Below are 13826 nucleotides of genomic sequence, written 5' to 3'. Positions count from 1 at the left end.
GTGTGGGTCGGCCTAGTGCACACGACAGGAAACGGCGCAAAACGCAACGTGGTCACACCTCAATTTCGCAGTGAAAAATGACCCTTTTTTGGCAAAATGTCTAGCTGTAATTTTTGAACTCTAGCTCTGAAGGGCACCTTGGGAAACCTAGCAAACCTATACATTTTTGAAAACTAGACACCCAGGGGAATCCAGGATGGGGTGACTTGACTGCCTCCCACCAGGGTCTGTTACCCAGAATCCCTTGCAAACCTAAAACATTGACAAAAAAAACACATTTTCCCCACATTTCTGTGGTGGAAAGTTCCGGAATCTGCGTGGATCCACAAATTTCCACCCACCCCGCGTTCCCCAAAGTCTTACCAGAAAAATAGTACCTCACTTGTGTGGGTCGGCCTAGTGCCCGCAACAGGAAATGGCGCAAAGCGCAACGTGGTCACACCTCAATTTGGCAGTGAAAAATGACCCTTTTTTGGCAAAATGTCTAGCTGTAGTTTTTGAACCCTAGCTCTGCGGGCACCTTGGGAAACTTAGCAAACCTATACATTTTTGAAAACTAGACACCCGTGTGCTTCCAGGGAGGCATGGCTTGCGTGGATCCCCCAACGTTTCCTTACCCAGAATCCCCTGTAAACCTCAATTTTAGCTGAAAAAATCACATTTTTCACACATTTTTGTGTGGGAAAGTTGTGGCATCACTGGGCTCACTCAAATTTCCCACCACCCAGCGTTCCCCCGGGTCTCCCGGTAAAAATGGGGCCTCACTTGTGTGGGAGACCCAAGTTTTGGGCCCTTGCCTGTCGCGGGTAATTGGGCCTCCCACACCAGTGAGGCACCGTTTTTATCGGGAGACCTGGGGGAACGCTGGGTGGTAGGAAATTTGTGTCAGCCCGGTGATGCCTCAACTTTGCCACACAAAAATGTGTGAAAAGGGTGATTTTTTCAGCTAAATTTGAGGTTTGCAGGGCATTCTGGGTAAGGAAACGTTGGGGGATCCACGCAAGCCATAACTCCCTGGAATCCCCCGGGTGTCTAGCTTTCAGAAATGTGTGGGTTTAGTAGGTTCCCCTAGGTGGCCGCCGAGCACCGGGCCAAAAACCCAGGTGACCCCCCTTGCAAAACCAGGTCGTTTTGAGGTAGGCAATTTTCATGTCGCCTCAATACGTTTTGGGCCCTTACCTGTCGCGGGTACTTGGGCCTCCCACACGAGTGAGGCACCGTTTTTATCGGGAGACCCGGGGGAACGCTGGGTGGTAGGAAATTTGTGTCATCCCCATCCAGGATTCCCCTCGGTGTCTAGTTTTAAAGAATGTAGAGGTTTGCCTACGTGCCAACTGCGCTAGGGCCCAAAATCCACAGGTATGCACTTTGCTAAAAAAAAATCGGAGCCCAGTGGGCTTTCTGCCACCCTGGGCGGGAATCGGGGAAGGGGGTTTCATCCTGATATGCCCCTAAAGGGGCAGAAAGACTGTGGCTATTTTTTGTGGGGGTGGGGGCATTGGTATGACCATTTTGGGAAGCCCCCACCCCCACGCATAAAAAAGCCTGCGTACTCGCTGGTACCTACTGGGCTTTCTGCCCCCCCCAGGGGGTAGATCAGGGGCCACTGCCACCATCTGCCCTCCCGGGGGGGCAGAAAGACTGGAATTTCTCTGGGGGTGGGGTGGGGTATTGTCATGCCCATTTTGGGGAGCCCCTACCCCTACACTAATAAAACAAAAAAATCCATGGTTTCTAGTGGGCATTCTGCGCCCCCAGGGGGGCCAGATTGGGGGCTACAGCCTGGGGGGCAGAAAGACTGTCATTTTTGTGGGGGGGGGAGTGGGGGCATTGGCGTGCCCGTTTTGGGCAGCCCACACCCTAAAAACAACCCCCCCCTGAAGGGGCAGATTAGGGGCCAATGCCCCATCTGACCCCCGGGGGGCAGAAAGACTGTGATAATTGGGGGGTGGGGGCATGGGCCTGCCCGTTTTGGGCAGCCCCCACCCCTATTTTTTTTTTTTTACCATTCCCTGGTGTCTTGTGGTCTTTTTGCCCCCGGGGTGGGCAGATTGGGGGCCAATGGCCCATCTGCCCCCCAGGGGGGGCAGAAAGGCTGTAATGGTGGTGGGTGGGTGGGTGCATTGGTGTGCCCGTTTCGGGCAGCCCCCACCCTAAAAAAACAGAAAAGAAATCCCTGGTGTCTAGTGGGCTTTCTGCCCCCCCGAAGGGTCAGATTAGGGGCCAATGCCCCATCTGCCCCCCCGGGGGGGCAGAAAGACTGTGAATATTGGGGGGTGGGGTGGGGGCATGGGCCTGCCTGTTTTGGGCAGCCCCCACACCTATTGTTGTTTTTTATTAATTTCCCTGGTGTCTAGAGGGCTTTTTGCCCCCCGGGAGGCAGATTGGGGGCTACTGCCCCCATCTGCCCCCGGGGGGCAAAAAGACTAAATAATGCCCAAAATAAACTGGGGGGAGCAAAGGCCCTTGCCCAAGGGTCCGCTCCTCCTCCCTGGTGTCTAGTGGGTGGATCCCTGCTTGGGGATCGCCCTCCTGTGGCGATCGCCAAGCAGGGATCCACTGGGGAGGGGTATCATTGGAAAGGGGAGATTCTCCCCTTTCCAACGATACCTCTCCCATCTTTCTACGTGCTCAGGGGGCTGAGATAGCCCCCTGAGCAAGTAGAAACTGAAACTGAAATGAGCCTCTTGGGTCTTTTCAGTTTCACTTTCACTGTAATGACGTCGCCGATCGTCATTACAGTGAAAGGGGGGGGGGGGGGCCTCGGGAGCTGGGGAAGCTCTTCCCCAGCTCCCGAGGCTATTTTGGCAGAGAGGGATTCCCTAGGGAATGCCTCATGACGTGCTGGACACGTCATGGGCACAGCGCGACTGTGCTCCATGACGTGTCCAGCACGTCATGGGCAAACAAGGGGTTAAACAAAGTGAAATACGTGACCGCGTCACCATGGCAACTGAAAGCTTTGCATGGAATACAAAACAAACATTGTTTCAGGTTGCGCATTGAGACATGTAATCCTGCCATGGCATACTAATAAATAACATGTTCAATAATAAATTGCACAAGCATGTCAAAATTCTTAATACTTTGTCCCATTTCGAGAAGTCCTGCTCGTAAAGCGCATAACGCCTTACTACGTATTTAAGCAGAGTGGAGTATGTGACAGCGTGGTCATGGCAACCGAATGCATTTCATGAAATGAAGAAGAAACATTGTTGCAAGTTACGGGTTTAAGACAGACAATCCTGCCACGGCATACTTGTGAAGTACGGTAATCAATTGCACAGGAAAGTCAAGTCACAATCTACGGATTCATTGTTTCGATTTAGAAATATTCACTGAATGGCGTCGAGAAATAAGAAACATACTATTTCAGTGCATATTTTTCCCGAGGGGGCACAACACAACGACGCCCTTTATATTTGGCATAACAGTGCAGCACACAAATTCAAAACTGATCTACAGATGCAATTGGCACACGCTTGAGTGCTGATCCATCAGCAAGGTTACACGCGCAATGCAATTCTGCCCATGTGGGCTGAATTAAAAGAATAGATATTTTCATTCTTTAGCATTCTTCTTTGTGACCTCGAACACATCCTCTGTAATAAAATAATAAAATAAAATTAGTTTTCTCAGAATAACCCTTATACCTAACCCCACAGTGCACTATTTTTAAAAAACGCTGTTACATGAGCAGTGGCATTCTTATATTAAAAAAATGATTATACTGTATCAAAAAGCCAAGAGCATATGGAGATATTAATCTTAACTTATATCATTTTTCCCTTAACCTAAATGGACTGCAAGTTTTTCATCGCAATTATGGCCTATTGGTGCTAGGGTTCTGTACTGAATTAATAACTTTGACTCAAGGCGTCGCAGATCTTGTACTCTATTCCCACCTCTCTCATTGGCTTTCACTTTATCCAACACACAAAAACTTAAAACATCACTATTTTCGCTGTGATGGGTTTGGAAATGTCGCGCCACTGGATATTGTTTGTCTCCATGTTTTATGGGGCGAAGATGTTCTAACACCCTTATCTTAGCCTAATGTATGGTACTGCCAATGTAGGTTTTTTGACAAGGGCAAAACAGAGCTTAAACTGCATACTCTGTGTTGCATGACGTGTGTTTCGTGATTTTGTAAGGCTTGCACTCGGGAGACAATTTGCACTCCTTGCGATTCTTGCTGTTCTTACAAGCTTTACACTTTCGACATGTATAGAATCCCTGTATACCTGAGATACTCATGGCGAATGGTTCGACAGCTCTACAGAGTGTGTCTTTTAATGATCTAGCTTTTCTGAATGTGATCTGTGGAAAAGTTTCAGCTACGTCTTTGTCAGTCTGTAGGACTGGCCAGAATTTCTTTTGACCTTTCCGTATTTCATGGGCCTGGCTGTTGTATGTGGTGATAAACCTGATCTTCTCATTGGGCCCACTTTTGATGTTCTCTATCTCCACCAAAAGTGAGACTCTGGTTCTTTTGGCAACTTCGGATCTTGCTTTGTTAAGGACTGATCTGGAATAGCCTCTCTCCAGAAATCTCTCAGTCATCACTTGTTCCTCTATGGTATAGCTCTCCTGCGTACTGCAATTACGCTTAGCTCGTAACAATTCACCCAAAGGGATGCTGGTTATCAAAGAGCTAGGATGACAACTGCGGGCATGAAGGAGGCCTGCTGTCACTTTTTGAAATAGTGAACTTTTCAAACAGTCTTCCTAAATGGTTAGTGAGAGATCAAGAAATTCTATACTCTCTCTCGACTACTTGCTTGTAAACTGGAGGTTAAAGCTATTCACATTCAGAATTCTCACAAATTCATTTGCTTCTCTCTCATCTCCCTTCCATAAACAGAAAATATCATCTATATAACGTACCCACATAGCTACCTTGTCTTTAAAGGTGTCTAGCTCTCTTACAACCTTCTCCTCCCAGTACCCTAAATAGAGACCCGCAATGCAAGGAGCAAAGCAGGTCCCCATTGATGTTCCAAGGGTCTGTTTAAAGATTTTACTGTAAAAAATGAAAATGTTCTGTTTTAAGACAGAAAGTCATCATCTCAATCAACATCTCTCTATGGAAAATATATGAGATGGATCTTTCGTTCAGAAAATATCTGCAAGCTTTTAACCCCAAATCATGGGGGATGCAGGTGTAAAGACTCATGACGTCAAGTGATAATAGTGAATAATTACTTCTCCACTCCAGGTTTTCAAGACATCTAAGGAAGTCTCCTGTGTCCTTGACATAGGATGGAAGCTTCCCCACGTATGCCTGTAAAAAGAAACCACATACCTTGAGGTATTTTCCATACAACTCCCCCTGGAAGAGACAATAGGTCTTCCAGGGGGATTCTGCAGGATTTTGTGAATGTTGGGAAGCAAATATAAGGCTGGCAGCTTTGGGACTTTGCAAAACAAGAAGTTGTACTCCTCTTGTTCTAACAAACCCTTATCTCTCCATTCTGATAAGCTTATTTGAAAAACCCTGATGGAGTGTTCATATTCCATTCTGTTACTCCTATTGTAGTTCTCCTTATCAGAAAGTTGTCTCATGCCTTCCTCTATGTATTTTTGTCTGGATTGCACCACTACGTTCCCTCCTTTGTCCGATTTTTTTAATGACTATTGTGTTGTCGTTCTTCAAATCATCAATAGCCTCACTCTGCGCTTGTGTGACATTCTTCCACCCATACCATTTTTTCATGAACAGCCTTTCTCAAATACATCAATGGCTTCATTCGTAACTTGCGGTAGAAAAACAGACTTAGGCCTAAATTCACTTTGAGCGCTTAAGTCAAGGGGAACATTTTAATTCATCAAATTAATAAAAGGATCATTTTCAACCTCCCCTTCATCTGCTAGTACATTGATTGTAGTGAGCAACTCTGCATCACTGATGCTATTAGCACTTGGACAATCTTTGCTATTTCCCACATTGGTTGAAACCTTGGTTGCATACCACTTCTTAATACGCAATTTACGTGTGAAGTAAAATAAATCAATTCGACTTTGTGTGTAATTAAAATTGTTAGACGGGCAGAATTTTAAACCCAAGGATAAAAGTTCTACCTCAAAGTCGCTTAGTGTCCGTTCTGAAAGGTTGATTACAGTCTTTTTATCCATTACTTCGCCTTGGTTTGGCCCCTTGTTCGGCTTCCCACTGGGCTTCCAAGCTCTCCTAATGCTGATGTATTTATTTTTCCTGCACCTCTGTTTCATCTTCCACGACAGCGAAAACCTCCCTGCTTGTTGCCCATCTGCCTCCCTTTGGCTACTAGGCTGAATTCCGTTAAAATGCTGTTTTTTACTCCGTCAAATTCTAATATGCTTGAGAAGTCGCTTCAACTTGTTACACTTCCATCTGTCCGATGCTCTGTACCTGACTGATCTTCGGAATTACTTACAGGTTTTGGAGGGTTTCCAGTCCTAAGGGCCGTTGTTGATGTAACATCGCAATTGATCATACTTCTTTGCGAATGTAAGGATTTGTCCTTTGTGATAGTCCACTAAGTCCCGCTGAAATTTTCTCTGTTTTTTCAACTTGACTTGATCTTCAATTTTTTCTAAATTTCTTTCCATCTTCTCCATTTGTTTCTGGAATTCTTCCTGTCCACATATTGCTTTCACTTGTTGCGTGATGTTCTCTATAGTTTCAGTTAGTCTTTCACAGTCCCTATGGGCATATTTCACCAAAAGCCCTAGCATGTTGACAGAGCAGTTGTGGTTGTTGCTGGCCCAGACATTCACCAACTCCGGGTCTGGGTCATTAAACGTCGATGTGATGAAGATGCGTAGCCCTCTTGGTATTCTACTAACATCGATGTATTTTTGGAGGGTCAACGCTTCCCACCATTTATTTTGCTCCATTTTTAAAGCCTTCCATAATTGGTCCCGTAATTGTAGTTTGCTTGACATAATATTTGCACTGCTTGTGGGTGCATTTGTCTCCATTGCTTCATTAGTTTCAAGATTGTCAAACATTTTGCCAGCTGCTTCTGCGTGTTTAACATTCCTGGTCATTGCCATCTCGAAAATACTTATTTCACGCATTTACCGTGTCATCGCTTAACGCTGCGAGACTGAAATTACTTCACAAAACAGTCTCGCGCACCGTCTGCTGCGTGTCAACTACATTTGTGCGTTTCGGGTGCCTTTCATATTTCTCACATTAGAGAGTTTCCGTCTAAAGAAAAAATCCTCTTCAGATCCAGCTCTCCTTTTGAGTTACGTACACCCAGATTCCTGCACACAGCGGGTCGGGGATTTTTAAATTTCAAAACTGCCAAACAGTGCTGCACACTGTAAACGCCATTCCCCTTCATCTTGCGATGGTGGCCCGCGGTGAGGAGGCGAGCCTCAAAACGCGGTATCTCCTTGTTTAAGGTAACAGCAAGCCGCGGACACAAAAATGCTTTCAGACGGTGATTTATTTCAGCAAAGGCAGACCAACTCGACGCGTTTCGGGAACACTCCCTTGTTCACGAGTACTGTGGTGACTACTTCCTGACATTTTTTTATTTTTTTATTTTTTATTAGTTATATCTTCAATAATTACAAGAACAATACAACCAACATAACCAGCCAGTCATTGTTATAGCATATTCATATACATGATGTTGTCAGGTGCCATACAAAGGTTTACATATTACAATATTGGTCTTGTCAATTCCATTTTAGGCAAAGCACAATGCATGCTAGAATAAATCCATGAGTCACAGGGGCTTCAACCATTAGCATAATTACATGTAGACACAAACATTCAGGACACACAGGCCATTATCATAGCTGTCATATTGCTCCACTTTAACCTGTGCAATTGGCCGTAGATTTTATTCTAGCCCATAGCTTGGGGAAATCAGAGTGCTACCTCTTTTTGCGGAAAGTTCCCCCAGCTCCCCCTTCATCCACCCCAGAGACTACCCATCCAGGGCATCACCCTCTGTCTCCATGCCCTGACGCTCCTGAGCCCAACTCACAAACGGTTCCCAGATATCGCGAGGTCGGGATGCGGACGGCATCAACTCCCAGAGCGTGTTTAGCTGTGTATGCCCATATGTTACGTCAGCCAGCCAGCCTTTTAACGTAGGCACCCTCCGTCTGCCCCAATGCAGCGCTACTTGTCTTTTAGCGAATAATAGAAGCAACGCATGCAATTTGCATGATTTGATTTTGGTGGAGTGTCCCTGACCTATCCCAATATACCAATTATAGGGGATGGGTTATCTGAGCGCCCAACAATCTGGTTTACCAAATTGAAAATTTGAGACCAATACTTCTCTATCAGTGGGCAAGACCATGCTATGTGTAAAAAAGAGGCAGGGGAGTGCCTACATCTCCAGCACTCATCAGTCTCTCGGAGCCCCATTCTTTTCAGACTGATAGGGGTTCTGTAGAACCTGTGTAAGTATTTAAAGTGTATTAATGGTAGCTTATAGTTGGGGGAGAGCTCAGTAAGCTGCCCACAGCAGAAATTCCATTGTTCCTCGGACAGTGGGGATTGGAGCTCCCCATTCCAATACTGAAGGGATTTAGGTGTGACCACCGGCGCCGTGCTTTGCATTTGCCGGTAGATACGGGTGACTAACTTGCGCGGGGACGGGGAGCCCACCACACCCTCCAAAGCAGTAAATGTCGGAGGGGCCTCAGGGAAGTCCCCGCTGAGCGCGCAACCTGTGATACAAAAATAAGTCAGAGAAGGGCGCAGTGCAGCCCTCCTCTGCCACTGGGGGGACATGAACTTGTTGTCAGGGAAGAGGTCTGCGAATGTATGAAGGTGCATTTTTTCCACTAGGTGTTTGGCAACTCCATCCGCAACACACGGCAGCATCGGGTTATTCATCAAGGGAAGCGAGGGGGCATAAAGCAACGGGACTCCAGCCCTCTTGCGCAACTCCTCCCACGCCCATTGTAGTGTCCCAGCAGTATCCACATCTCCTCTAGGGCGTTTTGCTGTGGCACATATCGCTACGTTTAGTGGAATTGGCGCGACAGCATCCCGTTCCACTGCCACATGTGGCTGAAAGGGAGTTGGGTGGGTCCAAAAATGCAAAATTGGGCTTGAGCGCAAAGTGCATATAGCCTCCCTGTTTTAAAGGCAGCGTCAGCATGTCCCATGCCACCCTCGCTTGTCCGCCTGCCCATGCTAGTGCAACCAGATGGGATCTCAGGGTGGTAAAAAAATGTGATGTGAGCGGAATCGGTATATTTGCAAATAGATAGAGGAATTTAGGTAATATAATCATTTTAGCCAGTGCTATCCTCCCTGTGAGGGACAGGGGTAGTTTTGCCCATATCTTCACCTTTTCTCCCAACCACATCATCGCTCTCCCATAGTTAAGATTCCAGATCGCTTGAAGGTCTCGACTGATCCATAACCCCAAATATTTGACCTCGTCTGCCTCCCATCTCAAGGGGTATTCAGAGGATACCCTTGCGGTATTATCAGTCAGGGGAAAAATTACCGACTTGGACCAATTGACGGAGATGCCCGCAAGACCCTCAAAGCGGACTAATTCACGTAATACCGGATTTAAGTTTTCGTCCGGATTGATAAGATAGAGGGTCACATCGTCCGCGTTTAGCGATATTAGGAGATTTCTAGAACTGAATCCTGTACCCCTTGCCGTGTGATGCTGTCTAATTCTGGCAGCCAGAGGCTCCATAGCTATGGCAAACAACAGCCTCGTGCCCCGCGAAATGGAGAAAGGCTCCGAAACCAGGCCATTTACCCTCACCCGGGCTCTGGGCATTGTGTATAGCAAGCAAATTTTTTTGATGAGGAGTGTACTAAAGCCCATCCTGCCTAATATAGTAAATAAATAGGGCCACTCAAGAGTATCAAAGGCCTTGGTGGCGTCTAAGAACACCACCGCAGCCCTAAACTCTGGGTGCAAGTAATGCAGGGCTGAGAAGATCGTGCGTAGATTGTATGAGGTTGATCTCCCTGGTGTAAATCCCGATTGATCGGGGAGCGCTATCATAGGTAACATGGGCTGCACCCGGTTCGCAAGCAGCTTGGCAAGGATCTTCACATCTACATTTATCAAGGAAAGGGGCCTATAGGAGTCTAAGTCTTCTGCCGGTTTATCCGGCTTTAGCAGTGTGATAATCAAAGCCTCACGCATGGATGCAGGCAAGACGCCCGTCTCCAAAGCTTCTTCATAAACTGCTAACAGCCTGGGCGCCAGCTCCTCAGTGTATGCCTTATAAAAGGCCGTGGTTAGGCCATCCGGTCCCGGCGCCTTATCTGGTGGTAAGCTCTTTATGACCTGTGCCACGTCCTCGGCGTCTATCGGGAGGTCCATGTATTCCCTGGGTGTGTTATTAAACCATACCAACGCAATCGAATCCAAAAAGGATTCCAACCCATCCTGGGTAGTTGTGTATAATTTAGAGTAAAAATCAGAAAAGGCCCCAAGGATCACTCCTTGTCCTCGAACCTGGACGCCAGATTTTGTGCGCAGTTCATGTATGTATGTCGCAGATCTTGGTGCTTTTAACATTCCTGCTAAGGCTTTCCCTGGTCTTCCACCCTCGCCATAACGTCTAGCCTCCGCATATTTACCTAAAAATGTTACCTCACGTTGCGCTTCCTCGGCGTATTCCAATAACTTGGCTTTCATCAGACCCGCCTTATCTTGCTGGCCAGTATCAAAAAATGTTTGTTCGAGTTTTTTTATATCGGCCTCCAGCGATGCCACGGTGCTCCGTATCGCCCTTAACACTCCAGCCTGCCGGGCAATACACTGGCCTCTAATGACATCTTTAAATGCTTCCCATAGGGATGTCTCAGTGTCTACCGATCCTGCATTAAGTTCAAAATAGTCAGTGATATCCTTCCTAATCTCCACCTTAAATACATCATCTAGTAGAGCGTGAGGCGGGAGGTGCCATGTAAATGCCGGACGTGGACCGCACGGGAGCAACAATTTCAACATGCAAGGAGCGTGGTCCGATAGAGAACGGGGCATATGTTCTACGTCCACAGTCCACAAGGCTATGTCTCGCGACACTAGCCAATAATCTAGGCGGGACCAAGCGTTGCGGTGGGCCGAGATGCAGGTGCCCTCCCTCAGCGCCTCATGTCTGCTTCGCCAAACGACAATGAGTTCGCCATCAGCTATTATTTCCTGTAGCGCGGTACTGGCCATCGGGTTCAGTGCACGAGCGGCCCTTTTCCTATCCATTTTGTCATCAAGAACCACATTTTAAATCTCCCCCCTAGAGAATCGTATTGCAACCAGTAGCCCTAACTTGTCCCCAAACCTTATGAAAAAAGTGGGGAAGTCAATATTAGGACCATAAACAGCCACAATAACCACCGAAAGGCCATATATCAGTCCCTGCACCAAAACATACCGACCCTCCGGGTCGCCTTGGACCGATCCCTCCCTCCAATCCAATCTTCGTCTGATCAATATTGCCACCCCACGGGCATAGTTGGAGTAGATAGCCGAATAAGCGTGTCCCCACCTATTATGCCGCAAGCGCTGGGATGGTGCGGTATTTAAGTGTGTTTCCTGCAACAGGCAGACATCTACATTGTGACGTACTAAGTAGGCATGCACCAACCGTGTCTTCCTATGATCATTTAGCCCCCGAACATTCCAGGTCAAACAATTCAACGTTTTATTCGCTTTGTGCATATGCCGCTATAGTCCAGAAGAGGAAAATAACAGTTCGACAAGACCCATTCCATATGCAGAGGACACTAGACCTACATTGTATGATCTTGGTGCTGGCATTGAACAAGGAAACAGACCCTACCCTCCACCCCCCACCCACTCCAACCCCCCAACCGGGTTGTAGAGTACCCATCCCATCTAATAACCCTAAACCAACATAAAACAAGCAAGGGAACATTCCCGAGGGGGTCTAGCTATGCCAGCTTCTACCCTGTATTTAACAGGGTGGCCAGAAAACCTGCGGGAGATGTGAACCGCCCAAGACTCATTTATTTAAAAAAAAACTTTAGAACAGACAGTGTGAATTGGTGTCCAGAGGCGTTCAAATGCACACTACAATTGACCATATTTCAGCCCCCAGTCGAACAATTTGATAGGTCCCATATATTCACAATACGATACCCATGTTAATCATTGTCACTCAGCCGGCCTCATGCTGCCTCCACTTCACCACGATGCCCTTTTGTTTTCTTGCCTCGCACATGCTTGGCGAACTTCAATGCCGATTTAGCGTCAGTAAATATGTGGGCAGTTCCCTCAAATGACATTTTCAGTTTAGTGGGGTATAAAAGAGAATAAGGAATCTGCGCTTGTAGGAGAGCCCGCTTTGCTGGAAGAAATTCTCGTCGTGCCACCTGGACAGCTGGAGTGAAATCTGGGTAGAATGAGATATTATTGCCTTTATGCGCGATGCTGCCTTTTTCCCTGGCCATTCGTAGGATGAGATCACGATCTTGATAGTTCAGAAGCTTCGCAATAATAGGTCGAGGCGGCACCCCAACAGGGGGGTTTCTGCCCCAGGGACCTGTGTGCCCTCTCCACCACAAACACCGCAGACAGGTGTGGATCAAATAGCTCGTGCAACAGGTCAGTTATGTAGGTTTCCATTTTTGATATTGCCATTGTCTCCGGAATACCGGTAACGCGAAGGTTATTGCGCCTTGACCTTGCTTCCAAGTCCTCATTCTTAGCTCTGATGACGCCGAGCAGTTTGTCCATATGTAGCAACTGGTCCTTCGTTTCAACTTGGAATTCATGAAACTCCGTCTGATGATTATCAAGCGTATCCAACCGCGTCTCGTGGGTTGCCACCTGTGATTTCACAGCGTTTAATTGAGAGGTTAAATTATCCAGTTTAGTGTCAATGTTGCGTAGGCTCGAACGCATCTCCAGCATAATTGTCCGCAAGTCCTCTCCACGATCTTCGGCCGTGGGATCCCACTGCTCCTCCGCCGGAGTCTCCGGCTCCAAGTCCGCCTGCCGCATGGAGCGCATATGTTCGAAGGTCAGCTTCGGCTGCTTAGAGTCCTGCTTGCCCATTGCCGGTAGGATGCACCAATATCTCGCGGAGAAGAGCAGCAGATGCACCCCCGAGCCCACAACAGCAGATGTTGGGCGGCAATGCCGTTCCACACCTTGGGCAGTTCACCCCCTGTCTATGCTTATTTTTGAATTTGGGAGGCTTTGGCCGTATTGCCGATATACACCACGTGCCGATATGTTACTTAGGCCAGCCTCACCACCAGGCAACCGCAGCTTCAACAGGCGGCGAGGCCCACCGCCCCACATCCGGTATCCTCCAGGGGAGACTTTCCAACAGCGGCCCGCTATATCACATATTGTACAGGGGGTTGGCAATGCAGCACCTACCCACAGATGGCAAAAAGCAGGTGAGTCCTCGACAGCTCCGGCACAGAAACCCACACCAGGGGCAAATAGCGCCGTGATCGTGTAGGAGCTCGAGTGCAGCCGGGGCCTCCTCTAGTCCGGCCAGCAGTGGCGCCCCCAGGCACCGGCAACAAGTACGGCCACCGATGCCCTCCGGGCAGCCAGGAGTCATCGCCGCGACCTCAGGAGCCTCCGCCGTTATGTATTTGTACCGTGACAGCCCTCTGGATGTGCACACATCCTCCAGGTGCCAGTGCTGCCCCGCCGTGGCGCTTCTCACAGGCCGTCACATCAGCGCTCCCAAGATGGCGGCCCCACACCTCTCCATTCACTGACCGTTATGTCTTGCCGAACGTCTCGCCGCCATCATAAGCCCGCTCCAACACTCCAAAACTCCAGCGTCATCCACACATATGCGGCGCTCCCCGGGGCACCCGATCACAACTCCGCCTACCGCAATGG

The 13826-nt window shown here is 48.0% G+C and overlaps 1 protein-coding gene across 1 annotated transcript in view; it reads left to right on the top strand.

The window, feature by feature from the left end:
* TRPV4 (transient receptor potential cation channel subfamily V member 4) overlaps nt 1-13826 on the top strand; it is a 601330-nt gene that overhangs the window by 83420 nt on the left and 504084 nt on the right. The gene's annotated exons all lie outside the window — the stretch shown is intronic.

Source organism: Triturus cristatus, chromosome 11, assembly GCF_964204655.1.
Source record: "Triturus cristatus chromosome 11, aTriCri1.1, whole genome shotgun sequence".
NCBI lineage: Eukaryota > Metazoa > Chordata > Amphibia > Caudata > Salamandridae > Triturus > Triturus cristatus.
This window is presented reverse-complemented; position numbering and strand designations above follow the sequence as displayed.